We start from the raw sequence: 24,786 nt of genomic DNA, 5'->3' as shown, positions 1-24,786 counted from the left end.
CCAAGCCGAAGTCCAACACGGGCCGATAAGTTTTGGACCTGTTTGGCCGGCGCAAAATAAGTTTTAACCATTTTTGGCTGAAGCCGGAATACATGCTTCTTCTGAACTAAAACCGGGAACCTCGTGAATGACATCTTTGCCTCCTAGATTTTTCGACCAGTCAACCAGTAAACAAATACTGTACATTTTAGTATTCGCAGAAAAAATATTCTTCTTTATACGCGGTGTTACAATAACAAAGAAGAAAGATAGGATATATGAAAGAAAATGAAATGAAATCTTTGAGTTTTACTTCCCACAGTTATGCCAGTTAGGCTAAAGGAAACGGTAATTATGAGAAATTAATGAAAGGATGGAATGAATAAAGTGGGAGGAAACGGAGAACACCGAGAAAACCCAAGCACACGGTGTTTGTCTACCACAAAGTTAACGCGAGCGGGATCGAACCAGTGACCACATGCTTCAGAGTTGAACACTCTACAACTGAGCCACCGCGGCGCGGTATATGAAAGAGACAGATCCGAAGTTTAAAAAACTGAAAGAAAGCAATAAATCGTTTCAATTTTCTTCTTGGTCTTGTTCTTCATATTATTATTATTATTATTATTATTATTATTATTATTATTATTATTATTATTAATGGTATACAAATCATAATTGGAGTGCAGTGAGTATTAAAGTCGTGTATGATTCTTCGTACTCTTGTGCCTCACATTCTTCCAGAGTACTTAAAACACGCAGAATTTGTTTCGTTTTGAGTCGACTCGAGTTCAGTTGGAGAAAATTTTTCGATTCGAGTCACGTTTCAAATAAAAATCTCTTCGACTTGCCTATGCCCATCTCCAGAAAGCTGAATCAGTAATGCCGCGCAAGAATATAAGTGAATAAACATTTATTACAGACATTCAGTTTGCACGTGTCAACAAATAAACAAGATTTTCATTACATTCATATTTTTGTGCATGTATAACGCATTCTATTTATCTGCTATGATTTTTTGTTTGAAAATAATTATTCATTTTTCAATATAAAATTTTGAACATAAAATTCAGTAATTCACCATTAATAGAGGCAACAAGAAGTGTTTTGTAACAAAAAATAACATGAAATGTAAAATACCTGCCGAGATTTGATAGTGGACAAGATTTACACTTTCGGGTACCGATTACCTCGAATCCCCGGTAGCCAGAATTGTACTCCGGGGTACAGGATTTACATTATTTTAAAATATGTCAATTTTAGCAAAATGCAGAAGTTTCTTATTGCTAGGAGAAAAAGCAATGAAATCTAATTTCTAGTTCTATTAGTCTGGAAGCTCAGAGTATGGCTAGGAAGCTCTGAGAAACGTAAGCAGTAATGTGGAATAGTTTTAATATTGTTCACAAGAGGGAACAAGTCTAGTATCTCGTCTTATCTTCATAACGAGAGGAGAATAAATTTTTATGACAAGACAGCCTCGCTAAAACTTGTTTTCTGTGCGTGAATATCACTATTTAATTACGTTAGTATCAAAGCAGAGACGTAGCCCAAGCCGAAGTCCATCCCGGGCCGAACAGGTTTGAATCTGTATGCCCGGTGCACGATAATTTTTAACCATTTTTGGCACAAGCCTGAATACATGCTTCTTCGGAACTCAAACCGCAAATCTCGTGAATGACATTTTTGTCTCCTAGACTTCGGTGAGCATTCAACCAGTAAACAAATACTGTACTTCTTAGTATTCACAGAAAAAATACAGTCTATCTTTCATGTTTATAGGCCTTGATATAATAGAAAAGAAGAAAGATAGAAGGATATAGAAAGAGACAATAAAGAAGATAACAACTGAAAGAAGGAAACTTAATATTATTATTATTATTATTATTATTATTATTATTATTATTATTATTATTATTATTATTATTATTATTATTATGCCTCACGTCCTCATGTCTTCTTTTTAGAATACTTAAAACTACACCTAGAATTTGCTTCGCTTTCAATAGGCTCGACTGCAGTTGGAGAAAATTTTTCGAGTCGTGTCAAGTTTCGAATAAAACTCGCTCCAACTTTTCTATGCTCATCCCTGAAAAGCAGGATCCCAGCCAGAATTAGCCCGGATTATATTTAAAAGAAATGACAATCTTAGTAAAATGCAGACGTATTTTAGTCTGAGAGAAAGAAGGAGTGAAATCTCTAATTTCTAGTTCTATTAGCCTTGTAGCTCTCAGTCCGTGGCAATAGTACTGATAGAAATGTGGTCAATGAATAATGATTATTTTGTAGAACATTCCACTTTAATATCACAGGAAATTCACCTTCCGGTTTACTTGATTGCGAAAATTTATAGAGTATATTGCTTTACTATATAAAGTATGTGTACTGTCGCAAGCACGTAGCCAGGATTTCGTAATGGGGAGGGGGCTGGACGTGACATGAAATTCTGTAGTTGTCACACAAAAGTCTCTATCACTCTAAACTGTTTTACTGGTAACATATATTGGTTTGCTAGGTCAATAAAATGAGGATATGATGGTAAGTATTCTAATAACAAACTATGAAGGAATCTTGATTAAAAGAATATTTAAAAACTATTGAAAATAATTTTACAATATCTACGTTCCTTCCTCTGTTCATTCGGATATAACAATTTTCCTTTCATTATAAACAGTACATATCCGATGATGTCTTGTAAAATATTTTACAATATCTGCGTGCCTTTCTCTGTTGAATCAAATGTTAAGAGAACTTTCTTTCCGCACAACTTTTTGTTTTTATTATTGCGTCAACTACTGTCTTCCAAATGACAAGTTTAAGGAGCAGTAGAAAACTGTTCCTGAAATAACATGTTTGATACTGCAGAGAAAAGATGACGAAAAATGATAAAAAAAATGTCCACACTATTACAAAACGGCATTATGTTTTCGAAAGCTTGAAACTTCTCTGATAGTAGCAGAAATTCTGAAAATTCTGTAACTTTTCTAAAACTTTCAAACTACCTGACTTTTCCAGGATATCTCGCTCACTCATCACCATGTATTGCAAGTAATTAGGGTAATGTGTTTCTCGTAAGCCTGGGGTGGTGAGGAAACAATGAGAAGGACACGTGTGGACGTTATGCTCAAGTTTGCGTATCATTGACTCTGCTTATGTAACTTATCATTTGAAAGAGACAGTAAAACACTCGTCAGTATCTTCTTAACGCTGATTCTTCATTTTCAGGTTCCTTTTAGTTTGATCATTCCTTATTTTTTTTTTATTTGTGGTTTTCCAGATTCTCCGGACCCACCTTCCCTTCTCTAATTGCTTGTACTGTCTCTGATTTGTGATGACAATCAGAAACAGAAGTAACAGGTAAATTACAGTAATATTTTTCTATTAGCAGTATTCTATTAAGGGAGAAATATAACTACTCTTATCTTAACACATTTTTGGCTTAAAATTTTTATTCGGTTTCACACCCTTCTCTCTCAAGCTAGGACACAGAAATGGAAGAACATATTTAGAGTTTGTTGATTCCACTATATTTCAAGCATCATTTCTCGGAACTAGGCCTGTGCGATATGTTAATATACCGATATCGATATTCTCATATATCAACATTCGATATCGCAAATATTTACATCTATATATCATCCTGAATTTTCGTTATCGATATTGGATGAGGGCGAGGTATAGGGGGCTACTAAGACTTGCGATGGATGGAGAAATAAAACTTACTTTTTACAATAACGTCTTCTAATGATAATTTCTTTATTACCACAAACTGCAATGTAAATAAATCCACTTGCAAATTTGCAATATTATATAGTATAATTTCTTAGCTACCAGAACTTTTCTGTTCCCGGAAAAAAAAAAAAACAGAAAAGCACTTGTCTAAAACAACTGCTTCGAACTTTGACCTAGAATTTATCATAAGAAAGTTATTTCTATTTCTCTCTCTCTTGAAGTAAGATCTTGATATACAGTGTGATGCAAAACAGAATGCAACATAAGACAACTATGTAATCCCAGTCCGAATTGGACGAAATTTCGTATAGGTACTATTTGAGATGGGTGAATAACGTGGGAATAGTCATTCGATTCGCTTTTGAGTACTTTACGAGATACACAAGGTGATGCAAAAGTAAAATAACATAGAAGCATTCTGTAATACACCGGTATAGAACGACGAAAGCCCACACGTGGATACCAAAATGAATATACGAAATCTCATGGCGATAAAGAGGAACGCAAAATTTCCCGTTGAGTAAAGCAGGTTCCACATGAAAATGAAAGGAGAAACAGTGTTCGATGTTGAGATCCTGGAAAGAAGTACTAGTCTTTGAGGACACGTGTTTCTAAAATCGCACCGTTTATCAATTGCAGTAGCACGTTGGAAGGTCAACATTAGAACGGAAACGGGGTTCCATTAGGTTTATGATTTTACATATGTTTCCAAGAACTGAAAGCAGAGTTCGGACCTAAAATTAAACAAACTCTAGATATACACCTTCTATTTAACCTTGTCGTTGATGCTAGCAAGTCGGGAAAACTCACGAAACTACATGTGAAAACATGGTTGATGAGCGTGTTCATTCCTGATGTTATGGATGACACGTTACTGCTATTAGATTCTTGGAGTGGGCAGACTGTTCATGATATTTTTAACGACCCCCAAATACAACAGATGTTAAACAAGAAGACGCTTCGAACACAAATAATTCTTCCCAAGACTACGAGATTTGTGCAGCCACTTGACGTTTACTCTTTCCGGCAGTACAAACTTTTCAATCGTAGGATTGAAGAATATTTTCGACACAAGATTATACTTGAAAATAGGGCAGAAAATTTGCATGATAGAGTCTTCATAATGAAATTATATTCCGTGGTCTATCATCAGTTTTCATAATGAAATTACATTCCGTGGTCTATCATCAATTTTGTTCCCCTGCACTGCAAGACATGTTAGTGTATGCGTAGTGCAAGGCTGGATATTTAACAAAAGAACTAAACAATGGTTTCCGAAATATTCTTCAAACTCTATTTCAAGTTGACGATGATATGTGCAACAGCAGCATTTGTTACCTGCGCGTACTGTTCCATGGCTCTTTGTCCAACTCATTTATTTTCCAATCCACACTACCATCGATAGAGCTTGTATCATTTTAACTTCCATTCAATATATTTCAACTGTAGTTTCTTTCCTTTGTGTGCTATTATGACATGCATTAGGGCAAAACGTAGATCTGCAGCACTTGCTTCTTACATAGTTGTCTTATGTTGCATTCTGTTTTACATCATCCTATATACAGCGCGCAAAAGCGAATCGAATGACTATTCCCACGTTATTCACCGACCTCAAATTAGTATCTATACGAAATTTTGTCCAATTCGGACTCTGATTAGTTGTCTTATGTTGCATTCTGTTTTATATCACCCTGTGCATATCGTAAAGTACCCAAAAGCGAACCGAATAACTATTTCCACATCATTCACTGACCTCAAATTAGTTTCTATACGAAATTTCGCCCAATTCGGACTTGTGAGGTTGGGATCATTTCCTTGTTAGTATTTCAGCTACGAGACTGCTGTGGGGTGTAAGTAATGCCCTGCATGAACCACAGTCTTCCGCTAGGCACTTCGTCTTGACGTAGATACTTTATAAATTTAACACCATCCATCTCCTGTAGCCTCTATTGCCTCTCCTTTTTCCTTCCACAATACCTAATAGCACACTCATACGGAAACAGATAATTAGCAACCATTTCAATTCCTCTTTTTAATTATACCAAACATGATTATTTTTCCTTACTATTTCTAAAACATTTTCGTTAGTTCCCAGTTCGATTCAACAGAGTTCCTCTCTTCTTCTCCACACTCACATTATATGAATCTAATACAAAGTTATTTACAGTAGAAAATGTAAGGGAAGGTATACATTTTCACCGGCGATTGTACAAATTTAGGACTAATAAATGGTTTCCTGTTATGTCAGAGAAGGAAAGGCAAAGATAGAGAGTACATACAAACTACACACAAACTAATCTGTATGTGATATTAAATGTTAGTGATTTTTCATTTCATTGTATATCAGAGAAGGAAAAGTAAAATTGCATTCCTTTTCATTTCAATATAGTTCATATGCAACCAGATGGGTGATTTGGTGTGATGTACTGTTATTAAACCACGAACAGCCAGCAAATACGTAATTATATTATAGCACGTGACTTCCATATGAAAATTCTCTTAGTATGCAGTTAGGTTGCGTATTTGGTATTAGCTGGTGTACAACACAATTCTGTCACTCGAAGTATTTCCTTTATATAATTAGAGTCGCTTTCAGTGTGTTTCTGTCAAAGAAGAATATCACTAATTTGGTTTTCCAAATGTTTGCAGTTATGTTAGTTCCCCACTTCAAATCAACACATCGGCCATTTTGAAACGGTATACCGCTACGAAACCATTGTATGCCCGGAAAAAGTTGACATTGAGACCAATTATAGAAAGATTTATTATTTATATCTTTCAAATAGGTTACAAACACTAAGTAGTTTTGTTGTTTGATAATCAGGTAGTTGTAGTTCTATAGGTAGCATTCTTTATGATCAACAATACGCAGTATCTTGACAATAATACAGAAAAAAGTTCCTTTTTTGGTGTGCCAAACGCTTTTAGTTACATACTGTGCCAAAATTGAAAAATGCAACAAAGCATGGACAACAGTTATATTAAGCCACTACATAAATTTCATGGCTAAGGTCATATAAATTTCAGATCTTTTATCTCCATTTACTCGAAACAGACCATGCAATACATTGTTTAGCAGTTGTTTTCAAATTCTTCACAGAATTGTGAAAACGTTCTTAACCAGGGTTTCCTTAAAGTAATTTTGCAAAATTTGTTGCTATACATTGTTCTTCTTCAGCATCGGTCTCAAATATTTAAGCCAAATTTTCACGTAGTACCTGCACGATGAACTACTAAATGTTCTCCCTTCGAAACAACTGAATTCGCACCACTTCGAACATTAGTCAACAATAAGGTTGCCATATTATCCGATTTTAGCGGGTACCACCCGATTTTCAGGTCCTATATCCGTCCCCAGCTTAATCATATCTTAATCACGAAAATCGCCCGCTTTTTTGGATTGGAGAAAAATCTAAAACGACTTTGTTGATAAACTGTTCAACGTAAACCGCAACATCTCTGTGTCAATCTCAATCGCGATTGAGTTATATTTGGACTCGTGCTCAGGCTCAGTCTGAACTATTTACCCAGTGAGCATGCGCAGAGACGTTTGCTAATAAGAAATTTGCTGCAACGCACAGTGGTTTTCTTCGTGTAGTTCATGTGTTTTAACGTACTGTACTGGAGGTTCTTTCTACACGAATGAATATTCTTTTTTTTTTATGTTGGGACAAACATATTTGAATTATGACTTCATGACTTCATATAAATTATTTTGTTTCTTAAAGAGAAAACCGCATGAACAATACCTGCTATAGATCGCTTGCTTTTTTCTTTTTCTTTTTTTTTTTTTTTAACGGGGGAGGACTTACTTTGCAAAAATCCTTACAATTACCGATATCTTACTGTAATACTTACTTTACAATTCGAGACTCACACATTAAAGGCAAAAGCTAAATTTGCTTTACTTTAGTCTTGTTAGAAAAGTACATTGGAAGTGTCCCTTAACAATGAAATCACAAAAAAGTTCTCCGAAGGATCCTAGGTCAATATTTGTAGTACACAAGTTAACATCAGTACTTACGGTTTAGAATCTCCCGCTTTTCTAATTTTAAAAAATGGCAACCCTAGTCAACGAGGTTTCTACAATATAATTCGACATAGCTCCAATAAATGTTACTAATAGGAAGACGGTAAAGCACTTACTCTTATGTTTTAGTTTGATCTTTGATTGCAGAAGACAGGAGCGGTACCCCTGCAATATAGCTATAAATTAATAGACGCCAATCTTAAATGCTCCCTTCACCTCTGGTGCATGGAGTCCCGGGTTCAAACCCTGCTCCCGCCAAGTGAACTTTGTGGTGGACAAACACCGTGTGCGTGGGTTTTCTCGGGGTTCTCCCGTTTCCTCCCACTTTCTTCATTCCACCATTTCATTCATTTCTCATAATCACCGTCTCCTTTAGCCTAACCGGCATAACCGTGGGACGTAAAACTCAAAGATTTCATTTCATTTCATTTTTAAATGCTCCCTGAAAGATTCAAAAAGTACAGGAACTGTTTTGTGTATTATTCTAGAGAAATAATGTAAATACGTGTTCCAAGATTTATTCGTTTGTCTTTTCTCATTATTAAGTAGGTTGTTTGAGGGGCGTTATAAAAGGTAGGGAGCACTGAGTATTTGCTGTTGCCCGGAGGGGCAAGTCCATCCCTTCAAGGAACCGTATCTTTCAGAAACGTATATCATATTTCTGTAATATGTTAAGAAACTAGTAACCAATTATTGGTATGTTTGGAAAAGATAATTGCTTAATACAAAAATAATAACTTCTCCTCAGAATCAACTCATATGTAATTTTTTCAGATACTTTAGATTTACATCATCCGCACCTCCTCCTGAAAACACCAAATTTCCGGATTTTCTCCTAGGTATAAGTTAATATAATTCGTGTGATACTTAAAAAATTCGCTTTTAGTAGTCATCGATACTTAACTAATACAAATCATCTACTTTCTGTCATGCAGTTTTCGTGAATGTTGGCTTGTTATTTAATTAATTCCGATATTTCAGCCAAAAACAAGTGCATAACTATGAGTATGTTATAAATTTTCATAGGGTGTTCCGATTTTTACTGTAAATTTTCATAGGGTATTCCCTTTTTTAGTATAAATTTTTATACGATGTCCCGGTATCTTATTCTGAAAATTTGCGAGCTCCACCTATAACACACTATACTCCTGTCGGGACCACTACTCGGAAAACCAACAAGATATCTGATGAAAATATAATCTAAGTTTTATTTCTAACAGAACGAACCCACCCCATCAGGATTCTGCCGCCTATAGTCGGACAATTTGTCCATGCCGACCAGATGCCGCGGTCGGATTGCCGGCGCCGGACGCCGGCATCTTTCAGCGCGATTTTCGACCGCGACGAATAGTTGCCTTAGCGAGCGGTCGGCAAACAGCCGGAAATGAGCATTAAATGCGCCGGCACCGCCGTCGGAAAGTTGTCTTGCCGAGCAGTCGGCAAACAACCGTAAAGGCACAGTAAATGCGCCGGCGCCGCCGTCGAAAAGAGGCTGGCATAAGGAGTCGGCAGAGGGTCGGAAAGAGGCCTTTCCGATTGTTTTGCCGGCTCTGACGGTCGGCAAAAGTCGGCAAAGAGAATTTTACTTGACGATTTTCGACCGCTTGCCGCCTCGGCAAAAGGTCGGCAACTTTGAACAAGTAGATCGTCTTGCCGACCGCGGCATCCTGATGGGGCAAGATCTCCCAATAACAGTCTAGAGGAAGAAGTGAACCGGTATTTTAATTAAAGACCACTACAGCTCATCTACAAACTGAAAATAATTAACTGAAAAAATGTAATTTAGTACAGGGCTGTACGTATTTATTTCTGTAGTGAAGAACCCATGATTTAAAAGTGCATTATCAATTTAATACATCAAGAACAGGAAAAAATAATATACAAAAATAACAAAAATGATTAATATGCAAAAAAGAAATAAAAGTATATACGTGTATGATACTAAACCCTTCAATAATTAAAATGACAATTCGGAATTTTTCCTTATAACAAATAATAATGTTTCATTCCACATGTCAGAACTCAGTGCAGTAGGTATTTAGGATCTTGTTTCGGCAAGGGCTTGAGAACCAACAATAAACATTTTTGTTCTACATATAATGCAGTGGTGCCCACACCCCCCCTCTTGGGGGGGCTTGAGCCATCCCTAAATACACCACTGCACATGTGCCATTAAATATGGCTTTTACTTCATCGAAAAATTATATCACAGTCAGAAAACTTGAAAACATTTTCTTTAAGAAGACAATCTACCATTATCATGTGTCAAAAAGAAATTAATTGTATTATTCGTAAGATGTAGAGTTTTATACTTATTTCTATATATAAACCACTATTATCACAAATTACTGTACAAAAAAATATGAAGTTGTTAACACATATCGCAATTCCAGTCAAATGACGGGCCATTTACGTAATTCCAACAATCATTTGATCCTTGGATTCGATCTTCATTGAATTCGAAAAGAACCAATCACAGTAGACTGTGTAATAGTGTGACTCACGTTATTTATCATAGTACCAGATTGTGTGAAATAATAGCAAGTAGAAAGTATAACAAAATAACCATGAAAAATGGAAGTTTTTAACTATAAAGAATTGAAAATGAGTAATAGAAGTGGAGCAGTGAGAAGAGTGAATAGTTCGGTGCATACATAGGTATAGGTAGAAGTACCAAGAATGTTTGAAGGTGGAGCCACGTATCTTCAATACTCACAAGTAAACCTTACGTTTGGGTGAATCGAGTTGCTGACTGAGACACATATGAGAAAGTAGTACTAAATGTGGTCAGTATTTCAGTGAAGTTTTAGGTGCGAAGCTCCAGGGGTTTACGAGATACAGCTACCAGAACATCACATGGAAGTACAGAATAGTCTTCATACAGTTGGAGGTAAAAGCTCTGTAAGACCTCTTGTAACGACAAGAGATGAATAACAAATATATGGGTACATATTAGGACTAGGGGGAAGTCATATAGTAAGGGTATACCTGACGGCGGCCATCTTAAAATCCGCCATTTTGAATTAAGGTTAAGTTTTTAAAATAGGAATAGGGTCATGTGATACATGATTTAAGGCGCAAATTTAATCAGAAGAACAATGGTGACATTAATTTTGATTTACGCGCAATTGGTAAAAAGTTACAGGGAAATTAAATATTGTTGCTGCATATGTATTAGTCCTTTACCCCACCTTGTAAATTTTGTGTTAATGATAATAATTAAATAAAAAGCAGATGGATAAATATTAGATCTATGGTAAGAGTTGCCTTGTTGGCGGCCATGTTCAAATCCGCCATTTTGAATCAGACAAAAGTTTTAAACAAAACGCATAACAGTGACACCTTATTAATAGCAAATTTTACCATAAATTCAACGGTATAACCATTTTTGCTTTATCATTAACCAGCAATTGTCATCGCATAAACAAGTTGCTAATTTAAGGAAAAATTACCAAAGTGGAATTGAGTCATAATTGAACTTGGGTCTTTCTTCCAGAAAAGTCCTCAATTAGTACAATCAATATGTAGTTCAGAAAAGAGTGCATGACTTGCAAAAATGCTCTGCTCACAGTGGGCACACCTGACAAAGGCAATCGAGTTACACTTGACACATTTGTCGTTAACAATTCCGTCAAAGCAGTAGTCGTAAGGAGCGATCCATTTAATTTTGTGCTGGTTAATGATAAAGCAAAAATGGTTATACCGTTGGAGTTATGGTAAAATTTGCTATTAATAAGGTGTCACTGTTATGCGTTTTGTTTAAAACTTTTGTCTGATTCAAAATGGCGGATTTGAACATGACCGCCATCAAGGCAACTCTTACCATAGAACCTAATATTTATCCATCTGCTTTTTATTTAATTATTATCATTAACACAAAATTTACAAGGTGGGGTAAAGGACTAATACATATGCAGCAACAATATTTAATTCCCCTGTAACTTTTTACCAATTGCGCGTAAATCAAAATTAAGGTCACCATTATTCTTCTGATTAAATTTGCGCCTTAAATCATGTATCACATGACCCTATTCCTATTTTAAAAACTTAACCTTAATTCAAAATGGCGGATTTCAAGATGGCCGCCGTCAGGTATACCCTTACTATATGACTTCCCCCTAGTCCTAATATGTACCCATATATTTGTTATTCATCTTTTGTCGTTACAAGAGGTCTTACAGAGCTTTTACCTCCAACTGTATGAAGACTATTCTGTACTTCCATGTGATGTTCTGGTAGCTATATCTCGTAAACCCCTGGAGCTTCGCACCTAAAACTTCACTGAAATACTGACCACATTTAGTACTACTTTCTCATATATGTCTTAGTCAGCAACTCGATTCACCCAAACGTAAGGTTTACTTGTCAGGAATAAAGCTCATTTGCTTTGTTTTTCGTTTATGCCAAAAGACTCATCTTGACCAGTTTCACGTATTTTCCCCCTGCGTTGTCTCCAGGAAAATAAGGAGAGCAACGAATATGTTTATTCCTGTTTAAAAAAAACTGCTTGAAATAAGCAGATGATAAACAAAGTCCACGCTTTGACGTTAGCGAACAAATGAACCCTTATTTACAAAGAAAAACTATCATTTAGAGCTCTAACAACCAACTTGCTAGTTGCATTCCGTAATTGAACCATATATATATATATATATATATATATATATATATATATATATATATATATATATATAACGCCTTGCATTATCTAAACAAAGTAAAATGTATCAATATCTAAAACTAGGACGCAAGGGAGCCACCATATCGACACAATAATGCCCAGGTACTTGCTTGCAATACTCAGAAGTTAATTGACTTTGAGGGGAATATTTATAGCTTGGGATTGCCGACATTCGTGGCAAAATCAAATTTAGTCTTTGATCTCGACGAATATATTTTCCATGTAATATATGTACAGATTTTCCGGTAACATTTCAAAATCCCTAACTGTTCGCCATTGTTAACATGGTGTGGTAATAGCTTAACAGTATTTACCTAGGTATAACCAGAATGTGAGGACGTAGAACTTTGTAGGGTGAAAATTGTCCTCATACAGGGTGTTCATAATTTTGTATTTCTCGTATTCATCTTCATCATCTGCCACCACAGTATAAATACCCTTAATATCCGCTTCAGTTTGTTGATAATGCTCCATATATATTCGTGGGATAATTATCCGATGCAATTAAAGGACAAGGATCCAGTGAACATCAGTAGACTTAATTTTATAAGTTAGTGAAAGAAAGTCTCCCTGGAAATTCTTTATAGTTGTCATGTGGACAATCTTGAATTTTAATTCAAACAGGTTCTGAACAATATTTCCATGTTCAAAAATCTTATCCTTCCTGACCCGTCAACACCAAAAATATCCGCTAATCTTTCCAAATTTTTCAGGTTACGCAATATGTTCGCTAGCGCGTTATTATCTAAAAGATTGTAATCTCAGAACACAAAAATGGCGAAATCGCATAACAGAATTATAAATAACAAGTAATTTTAGTTGATATATTGCCCTATTTAAGTCTACAAGTTTTAGGATCTTGTTATGAAAGCACATTCGTCTCAGTAACTTTTGTTCATAATTCTGAGACAAAATACCTGCTTGGAAACGCAGAGAGGAATGTACATGTAAACAAGATCGTTTATTTATATCTATAATGCGTAAAATAATCTGAATTTCAAAGGTCTTTTTAATAAGTGCGAGACTAGAATCTTTTTCTGGATCCCACTCAAACTTTATCTGCGTGGATCGTAATCTTGTTAAAGGTTCAATAATTCGGGCATAGTTATTCCTAAACCAAAAGTATTTAAAAGAAACATGGGGTTCTTCTTAATAGCTATCCCCTCGCTAAGCTCGCCATCTCTAACCAGAAATCTCAAAAACTTAATACTAGTTCTCCTAAGCAAACACTTATCTGGAGAAATAAGCCACGTTTTTCAAATCTAGAGAACACTTCTTCCAACAAACGATTATACTCATCGTTATAAAACCAATAATGTTGAACTCTGTGTTCACATAGGTCTCCTAGGATATGATCCAAGTCATTCATTAATGCTTGAGTTCCAATTGATATTCCCATCAGATGTCGGAGGAATTGATATAATTTATTTTGTACAGCAAACATTGTGAAACTCCTACTCTCAGAAGTTAACTTTACTTCCAAAATTATTCTTTCTGCATTTAACTGGGACATAATCTTACAATTGGCTAAGGACTAATACATTCCTCAACGTTAGAGCAAACCCATCTCCACATATAATTTTATTAAGGCCTGAATAATTTAGTACTAACCTATTTGAGGAGTCCTTATTTCAAACCAAGAAGCAAGACAACCGAAATTTAGACATGGAGGGTTAAATTACATTAACAATTCTTTAGTTATTTTTGACAATTCTTGTTTCTGACTTCTAGAAAATGGATACTATCTTTCACACATTACTTCATCGGACTTTACTTGGACATTATAACTAAAGTCATTAATACTGCCAGTACAATGCGTAATGACGTTCGCATATTTAGTTAACAACGAATCTAACTTGTTTTGAGATACCTTCATCAATACAGTTAAGAATTTTATTTCCCTCCTCCGTAGCAATTTCCCATTTGTTACAACCGTCAGTACGTAAACCATAGAGGTCTAATCACAATCTTGTACAGAAATAGAATTACAACCAACATTTTTATCGGAGCGGTTCCTGTATTATTATCTGTTCAAAAGTTACAATATCGGATTCATTTGAATGAGAATTTAATTCCATGACATGTTTGCAATCTTTTCGTAAACTGGGATACCCGTTTTCATTTTCAAATAAATATATTTTGGATCATTTTCTGTTTTTACTTGTGCTCTTCCTGGAAGAAAAGTTGTTTCCAAAATATGTGTCTTCTTTCTCCATTCGCAGTATTTTTCAAGAAACTAGAAGAGCACTCTCCTAACTTGATATGGGTAAAATCAACTTTAAAAAATAACTTAGACGGTTGGAAGAAACCACTATATCTCCTTGAAATTCCAGTCTTTTGGTTCCAGGACGAATTAGAGTGATGGGAAGCATATCCAATAAACAGTTTGGTGGCAGACGCTTCATCGCTCTTTCCACCGGAATGATATACACCAGCAGAAGACTATTTTGTAAATATTTTGGAGGAGAAGGGTAAGGATCACGAAAAGAGACAATTATATTGGCTTTTTCCACCTATTGATTCATCAAAGTAAGCTATAACTCCTTCTCTACTATAAAAGAACCTCTATAAAAGAACCTCTCTTTAATATCAAGTTGTATACCATTGGTAATAATGAAATCAGCTTATCCTGATGACAGTTCAGTTGTAATAAAATATCAACAATAGTTACGCGCTAGACAAAACTTACCCAACCTCCCTGGAGGTTCTTCAACTCACCCTGAGATTTATGCATATGTTCAACGACTATATAGACGTGTTCAAATTATTAGACTCACCCTCGAAAATTGCAAAATTGATGTAGGAGTCCTAATTTCAGAGTTCTAGAACATTTAATTTAATGGTTAAACCACCAATATAGGATCCTTCATTTGTTTACCGTACAGTTGAAGTGGTGATATCACCGTTGAACAGCAGATGGTATTAGTGAAGGGGGGGATTCTGAAAGTAACCACTTTCAGTTGTAGATAGCTATTGTGGTTCCTATCAACAAGTTACAGTCTGAAGTGTTGTGGTTGCTGTAGTAAGAAGTTAACAGCATTCAATGCGTTCAACAGTTCGAATGGGCCAATTTAAAATGATCATGACGTGTTTCGTGTATCAATCTTTTATTTTGTGTAGTCCTGTAATTGCATAATAATGGGAAAAGCAAAAGACCTTTCTCCGCGTAAAATGGAACTTAACAAAATACTTCTGGTGGAAATAAGATATACACGGCAATACATTGCTAGTAGAGTTGGGATAGAACAAAAATCTGAATAGAATCTCTGTTGAAATGAACAAGAGCCAAAATAGGGTTGGGAAGTGTGGGTGAAAACCAAAGCTATCGATAAGAGGTATTAGAAAAATAAAAAGATTGGCTCTGGGAAATAGAAGTGCAACTACTAATAGACATAAGCATAAAAATGACTGACTATGGCGCAGGCATTTGGTCTGAATGTGTTCGAAGGATTCTTTGTGCCGAGGGAATAAAAGCACATGGTCAAGAAAGAAAACAAAAAATAGATTCTGCTCCAATCATGGGAAACGAGTGCCTCGAATGGGCACGAGACCTAGAATATTGGACTGCTGCCGATTGGAGAATAGTGTGTTTTAGTGATGATTCATGTATCTTTGTGTCTGATGAATGTTCACAATATGTGCAACGTTGACTTGGGAGGAATTCAAGTTGGAATGTCTTTAATAAACCGTGAAGCATCCTACTTCAGTCATGATCTGGGGTGTGATCTCTGTCTTCGGGCCTGGAAGATTGTATATAGTAGAGAGGACAATGAAGCATGACTAATACCAACAAGTTCTTCAACAAGAACTGCTTTTCCAGACTGCACTCTGGTTTGATGACGTACAATTCATCTTTATGCATGAAGGAGCCCCATACCATCCGGCCAAAGCTGTGACAGAATTCTTCGCAGACAACGAAATTAGTGTTCTTCCGTGGCCAGGCACTAATCCTGGTGTGAACCCGATTGCATACGTTTGGAGCTTCATGAAAGAAAAGCTAGAGAAGAAGTACAATAGAACCAAACTTCAATTGATCAAGGATCTCAAAAATTTGTGGTATCACGATGCTGAATTGAAAGCAAAATGTGCTGAACTCGTACATAGGATACCGCAAAGGATAAAAGACTTAATAAAGAATAAGGGATATTAATCTTTGTGTGAGAGATAATTTTCTTTTAAGTATTCCATTTCATTTTTTGTTTCCAATTTGGATTCACACACTTTATAGTAATTATATTTGAATGTTACGTACGCATTTGTTTTATTGATATTGAAAAGCATATGCCACACCCACTAGAAATTAGGACAGAGTTACAAAATAGTAATTTGGACTAAGTTCGAACGTATTTTCTCACGTAATATTATAAGAACAGTAAACTATTCAGAAACTGAATGTTGAGTTTAATAATTTGAACACGTCCATTCAGGGGGAAAAATTAAAAATAAAGTTACGGGCAAATTCCTAAATTTTGCAAGAATGTGGTAATTGATTTAAATAACCTGTAATAAACAGAAAACCTTCGTAGTGAATACAAGAGAGAAGAAAACCTATAAATTTCTATATGATCTACATTATAAATTACTGAAATTATATTACAAATTATAAGAATTCTTTACGATCTATATTATAAAATTTATCTATATTCCTTACAAATTCATACAAAAACAAAGGATCTGATCTGTCACATTTAAGGAGTAAATCGAAAAATGAATGCAAAAAAAACTATTGTCGATTTTTGTTCTAACTTATATAGACAGCTATTTTGAGGAAGAGTATCCGTAACTAAAACTGACCTTACACAACAACAGGTGCTCTCGGAGTTGAATGAACTGGGTGAGAACCAGTGCTCTGCACATATTGATAGGGAAGTCTGATTTCTTATCGCTATGCACAACCACAGGCGCAGCACGAAGCCTGTCTTCATTCATGAAAACAGGAAGCATTCTTTTTCCTTTCACTTTCATTTCAATTCAATAATGTCTTGTTTTTGTTCGACACTTTTAATCATATTTTTCCCAGTACCAAATGGAAAGTACGTATCTGTTCTCAAAATCATTAAATTCGTCCTCCATATTAAACCTAGAACAGCTTCCGACACCCGAACACCTCAGACAGCCATAATAATTCTTATGTTTGTATAACTGAAACATTAAGTTCGAATTCACTTGCTTTATGTCCATGAATAAAACACAATCTTAAAATATTCATAAGACCTAACTGGGATTTGTAGTACATTGTACCCCTGTCCGGACCATTACTTGGAAAACAAGCAGGATATCTGCCAAAAATATAATCTAAATTCTATCTCTAATTACAAACCCAAGATCTCCGAATAACTGTCCAAAGGAAGAAGTGAACCGATATTCTATTCAAAGACCGCTAGAGCATATCTATAAACTGAAAATACCTCCCAAAAATGTAATTTAATTCAGGGCTGTATACAGGTATTTATGTAAAGAAGAACCCATTATTTAAAAAGCGCATGAAAAAATTTATTACAACAGCAAAAAATGTAACATACAAAAAAATAACAGTGCAAAGAATAAAGAAAATATACATGTATGATTCTCAATCTTTCAATAGTCAATAGATTAATATAACAACGTGCAATTTTTCCTGATAGCAAATAATGATTTAAAAGATGAGGGAAAAACGAATAGATATGAGGGATAAATGTGTATTAGTATACAAGCTTTTCCCTTATATCTATTCCGTCTATCAAAACAAAACTTGGTACACTCATTTCCTAAGACCTATAACATTTTTCTAGATACATTTCGATTGTGTGCTTTTACCCGGAGTCACTCCAGAGGGGTCCAAAGTAAATGGGAGGAATTGCTGGAGGGAATTTTCTCTACATTCTCCCAATTTTCCATGTTCAAGTAAGTTATGGATCCGAATACATAGCGCCTCTGGAAAGCCCGTTTTATGCTGAAGAGAATGAATTACAAACCATGAATTTCCAATTAACAGTCTCTATGCAATAGCTATTTCACTGTGAGTCTACGATTTTGTTCATATTAACAGGGTTAATGGGTCCCAGGGACTTACACCGTTGTCCATGGCACCTAATTTTTTGTACATAAACATATCTTTGTTATGTTTATCGAATGGATTAGGTTTGATTCGGATGTCTGGATGACAAGTTCATGTCCATTCCTTGTAAGTTTCGAGTAACAATGGGACAAGAACGGATCCAGGACGGACTTCTAGGGGCGGTGGGTTGTAATACTGCTACTTAGTTCTACTTTTAAGAGCTCCAAACTCTGGGATGGGTTTTATTTATATATAAAATAAGACAATTTCCTCTTCTGGGGGGACGATCGCCCCGAACGCCCCCCTGGATCCGCCACTGCAATGGGACACTAAACCATGTCCATGCATCTCATACTGAAGCAATGGTTGGGAAGTTTGTGACCCGCGAATCGAACGGCCAGAAAGCAGACCCATGACCCACCGGATTCGGTGACCCAGGCAGACTCATGATTGGAACTGAGCCGGAGAAACCCATGACTCGGTGTGACAAGCTGACGGGGAGACGATGAAACATCATCATACACATACACGTCAGGTGTGATCAAGAAGTACTGTAAATCATTTTATTACGACCAAAGTAATAAGCTTACAGCAAGTATGAATCAATCTCCTTCAAAATATTTCCATTGGCTTGTGATACACTTTTTTGAAACATTTCTGGAAGTATTCTTTCTTCAAGGTCTTCAACTGCGCCTTCTCCTCCTCCCAATGTCAAAATGGTCAAAATATTTTTTAGGACTTCTTTGTCTTTTGGGAAAATACAGATGTTTTATGATGCTATATCCGGAGAATATAGTGGATGTGAGTAGACAGGAATATTTTTTTCGGTCAAAAACACTTATTAGTCAGTCAAAAGTTGGGGAACGAATTTCGCACTCACTCTTCTCATTTCCAAATTTTGCACGGCGAACGAGAAGTTTAGTTTTGTTCTGTTTGTTCTTCTATCTGTTTTTAACGTCGAAAGAAGTCCCAATAGTTGTTCGTCTTCAACCGACTCATTGCTAGTTTTGAATTGCTCATACCACTTACAAACAGTCTTAAATGTAACCGTTTTATCGCCATATACCAATTTTAAAATTTCATCAGCTTCTTTGGCACTTGTTTTGCACTTTAACAAAACTTTACGTTGACGAGTTGCTCCAAGGTCACTCTTAACACGTCCTCACTGTCCTGCCTTTGGAAGCCAACTGACTTGTCACAATTCGTTCAAACGCGACACTGACTGTCCCAAAGGTTTCAGGTTACCGGATTTACTACTTGAAATGGATCAAACGTCGAGAGATGGTGCTGTTCAACCACATTCACCGTAATTTTTGATAACTTCTCGTATGTGTATGGCTGCTAATGTAAATTAGACGATCATGATTCTTTCTCCTTTCCCTCTCTGTCTTCTCACTAAATCTAAGTATAATTCTCTTTCTCTCTCTAGTTACACCCAAAGCATTCTACTGAAATATATGTAGTAACACGAGCTTAAATAATAAGCATCATTAAGCATCTATAAAATTCTGCAATAATGCTGTTGTGCTGATAGTTCAGGTTTGCCCTGTCAGTGCGGTCCGATGAATAAGACTACATTTGAGACACAAAATCCCAGATTCGGATGATCTGGACAAAAGCGATCCCACGAGACCCGGTGAGCCGTGTCAGTAGTATAAGCCAATCAAGAATGCATACTAAAATATTTGTTGCAAGTGATGAAACATCAAAAGAGTAATACAAATGAGCGGTTATCTCTTTGCATTGAAACCATTGGTAGGTTCGGGATTCGAAAAAATGGCCAGCTATCGTTAAAATGGCTTAAGCGATCTGCAGGGTCTTCTCTCACTAATGCAAGGTGTATCATGAACGGTGCCTTAAATATAGGATCCTGCTCGCGCGCATAAATCTCGTCCTGATTGTTAAAGCTGTGGTTAAAATGATTTCATGGCAATTTATGAAATATCAATAAATATCTTTCATTGGTACAACCTTGAAGATTACATTGCAAAGTGTGCAATGAATTATATTCCATGTTTTACTACTTGATACAGGTAATGGAAAAAATATGGAAATACCTGGTATAAAAGAAGTAGCCATTTCAAACACGATTTGCGTCTGAATGGTAGGTGTCCCTGTAGTCACCGGCACATCCGGCAAGGTATACAACCTGGCCAATCGAACAGATGTTCCAGTTACAGTTCAGCGATCGATCCGCGCAGATTATCGTGAATCATGTGTGAGCTGATAGAGTTTCAAAAAGAGCAAATTGTGAGTGTGCATATGGTGGGAGCTTCCGTGGTGAAAGTAGTGGAAATGTTTGGTGTATCAAGGGGCACAATTTCGAAGATCAGACTACTTACGAATGTTCCGGAAAAACCGCATCAGCGAAGTACCAGCATGGACGCAAGTGTGTGCTGTATGGCAGGGACAGACGAACCTTGTATAGGATTGTGACCAAGAAGATCACCACGGCGCCAACAATCACAACTGAGCTGAATACAGTGCTTACAAACTTTGATAGCGTCAAAACAGTCAGAAGAGAACTCCACAAGCAGGGTATTTATGGCTGATCTGCAATTTCCAAATCACTCATGACTGCTGACCGTGGTGTTATACAGAAACAGTGGTGCAACGCCTTATAAAAACTGGACAATGGAGCAGTAGAAGACTGTCATCTAGACGGATGAGTCTTCCTTTACATTGTTTCCAACTGCTAGGTGAGTTTACGTGTGGAGAACGCCAGCACAAACGTACGATATAGACTGTCTGTTACCAATAATGAAGCATGGCGGTGGTACTGAATTTCACATCTCTAATTTATATTTGGCTTTTTCTGAATAAATAGTGGGAAATTTTAATATTTAAGAAATTGCCCTATTTCTCTCTTTCGGTGCGAAATTCTCAAAGCATTGAAACACGTATTTATTTATATTAAATGGAAAGCTTATATTACAAATTTTATTTTCCTAGTTTCAGTCGTTTGTGATATACACTGCTTTCGCGAAATTAAATAAATAAAAATTGAACGCTCTTTATCCCACTTAGAATACGCATTTTTAAAAATCTCTTCTTACTTCTTTTTCGTTTCTGTACATATTTCTAGTTTCAGCCTGTAGTAGAATGCTTTGCGCAAAGATGAGTCGATTTCCTATACTCTTTTACATAATAAAGTTGCACAACCCGAAATTTGAAGAATCAAAATTCTTGAACTGTAAGTGTGAATGGAATGGAATTGCCACCCAAAGAAGAGCTTTATTTGCACATATTTTTAGATATAAACCATGTGGAGGGAGTTCGACATTCGTAATCACGAATGCCTAAAACATATTAAGGATATTACAAATTAGAAAGGTGAAAAATCACGAATTAGAGGTACTTGTTGCATTGTTTATGGGCATATGGAAATGTTAATATATGGGTAGGCTGAATAGGAATGAATCGTTCTGAAACAAGAACGGCTTATTGACACCAAGTGGAGGCATCCCACAGCCCTGATAATGGCGTGTCGTAAAAAAAAAAAAAAAAGAAAAGAAAAAAAGGAAACCTAAAAAGATTGCGATCTTGGCCAATAATTATTTTGTGAGTTAGGAGTTACAAAATTTTTGAACGGACCCTAAGCCAAGTTTTCGAACTTCCTACGGAATAAGCACATTACACTCAGTTAACTGATAGTTTGGGTTTGGTTACATTATATGTCGTTCTCCAGATATAAGATCTACATGAAAATTTGTGTTGAACTATATATTGGATCTTTTGGGCCAATTGATTCATTGGCGACAAAATTTTTGAACGACGCCTAAATTGAGTTTTCGTGTTTTCTACAGAATAAGCACATAACACTCAGTTAACTGATAGTTTGGGTTTGGTTACACTACAAGTATTTCTCCAGGCATAAGACCTACAAGAAAGTTTTTGATTGAAACATATTGGATCTTTTGAACAAAAAGAAAATCTTATGGCTTATTATGGCTTAATAATGAGAACTGGTGACAATACCAGACGATGTAAACACATGCAAATAACCACTATCCATCCTAGAGATATATTCCTGCAAACAAACAATGTAAATAATTGGGGAAAAGTAATATTTATCTTTCTCCCCTGGTCACGACTTTCTGAGTGATGCTTTTTAAAGCTGAATTTTACCTAGGTGTAATTTTGGAGTAAGTTTCTTTTAAATTTATGTTTGTTTTTTTATATTAAGCAACTTTAAAAAACACATATTGTAATATTTTTCTAATTACGCGAGAACCGAGTTAAAAATATGTTTTGAACGTTTCCGATGAGGAAAATAACAACATGCAGTAATCAGATGGAGAAGTGAAAGAGTTTCTCTACCGTGGGAGGATCAGCACCTGCTTTACAATATAGTCTGTGTCCGCCTGTCATCCGGTGGATGAATAGCTGGAGCACAAAGACCTAAAGACCCAACAAAAGACTTTTCCTTTTACTAAAGGAGGTCGGCATTGTATAAGATAGTTCATTAGCTGTCATTGTTAAGAAAGTAGCAACATAACTTTGAAAAGTAATATCGATTCATCTGTCCTTTGGAACACTAATTACGACCTATTTTGAAGTTTTTGTTTCATTTCAAACAATCCTTAGTTGGTTTCAAGCTTTAGATGGATCTAGACTGAAAACAATTTTGCCTAATTAGAATAATATTGACATACAAAAGGTAGAGTTGGCTAATATTGGTGCTTTTTCGTAGTGTCAGATAATTATGTTGTTCAAGAAAGATGTTAAGATTCCGTTTCTACAAAACCCTGTATACAGGGTCGGATCCAGAATTTTCTGAGAAGGGGGTGCACCAATAACCACGAAAATAACGAATCGCACTGAAATTCTTCAAAGTGACATGTGACAATATTCTTTAGCCTTGACAACGCTAATACATAGAACGGGGGAGTATTTAAGCCGCCAAGCCATATTTCGGGGTATTTTGCACCCCACTATTTGTGCATCAGAATTATGCACATGGCGGCCAACGTGTTAAAAGAGGGTCGCAAGTGATATACAGGAGAAAATGCTCTTCTCTCTTCCTGGTTTGTGTTTTCTTCCCTAGTTGACAAATGTTATATTGTTTTGCGTGATTAATCCTCTTCTTTCAACCTTCAGAAAACGGCTTAAACTATTGCTTTTGCAAAACTCTGCTTTCTCTTAAGCACCAAACGGAAAAATAATGGCAGAAAGTTTCGGAAAGTGTCGCTATTTTCACTGTAACTTCTCATTTTAGATAGTGTATATTTATAACGAAGGGGATACACGTGCACCGGTGCACCCCCACTAAATCTGGCCCTGTCTGTATGAGTATTTAGAAGAATAATTTACAGATATGTGAAGGTAAAAGTGTATAAGATTGTTGGAACAACAAAAGGTAAATATTAAAGATAATGAAGACTGATTAGAATGACATGTTTACGGAGTGAATACTTGTAAAGAATATTTTTGTGTGTGTTATATATGACGGTCATAATATTGAGTTGTATTTGAAATCATACTGATTAAGGAGTTCAATAAATATAAATATTAATATCACTGTAAGACCAATTCTTGAACCACTAATAAAAGCAGTAAATATTTAAATTTAGTTCAAGAAATAATTGAAAATTTAACATGCATGAAGAACTGCAATGGTAATGATAGATAGGCGAGGGTTATAATATAATTTTATCTTGTGTATATATGATATTTAATATGTATTTAAAATTTCCGTTTATTCCTAATATTCGGAGGAAATTTCATTATTTTTTCACCAATATTCGTGTATTTTTTCCAAAACTAGAAAGCATGGATAAAAATTTACAGAGTAATCAAAATTTCCTAATGTAAGTAATTACAATTTCATATGATCCACCATTTTGATTACCTCAAAAGTACAAAGTTTTAAATCGCTATTATTTTTCTTATTTTTTTAGTTTTAGTTTCTCCTAGAGGTATTAAGTTTGTATAAAGGACAAATTTCAGATTTCGTAAACATTTTCTGGCTACCAATTTATTGCGAAATAATTAGGGTAAGTTTGGGTGAATCTGGACAGTTCTGATATTTCTTTCTTTTACTGCTACCCTGCTAAACAAAAATATCCAATACTTCGTCATATTATTTAATATGTTGGTATGCATGTACAACTGAAATAGTTTTCCTGGAATGGCATGTTAAGAAATAAAAAATAATTTTCTGAAAGTTGTCAAAATCTTTGATTTGCAAATTTGGAATAGTGAATCCGGACAATAGGTTGGCGATTCCGGACACTGAACTTTGAAGGAAGATATATGCATGATAGGTATATTTTAGCTAATATCTTGGTACACTAACATTCTAACATAAGTACAGAATATAAATACAAA

The sequence above is a fragment of the Thermobia domestica genome, chromosome 1, assembly GCF_964235325.1.
Source record: "Thermobia domestica chromosome 1, izTheDome1.hap1.1, whole genome shotgun sequence".
NCBI lineage: Eukaryota > Metazoa > Arthropoda > Insecta > Zygentoma > Lepismatidae > Thermobia > Thermobia domestica.
This window is presented reverse-complemented; position numbering follows the sequence as displayed.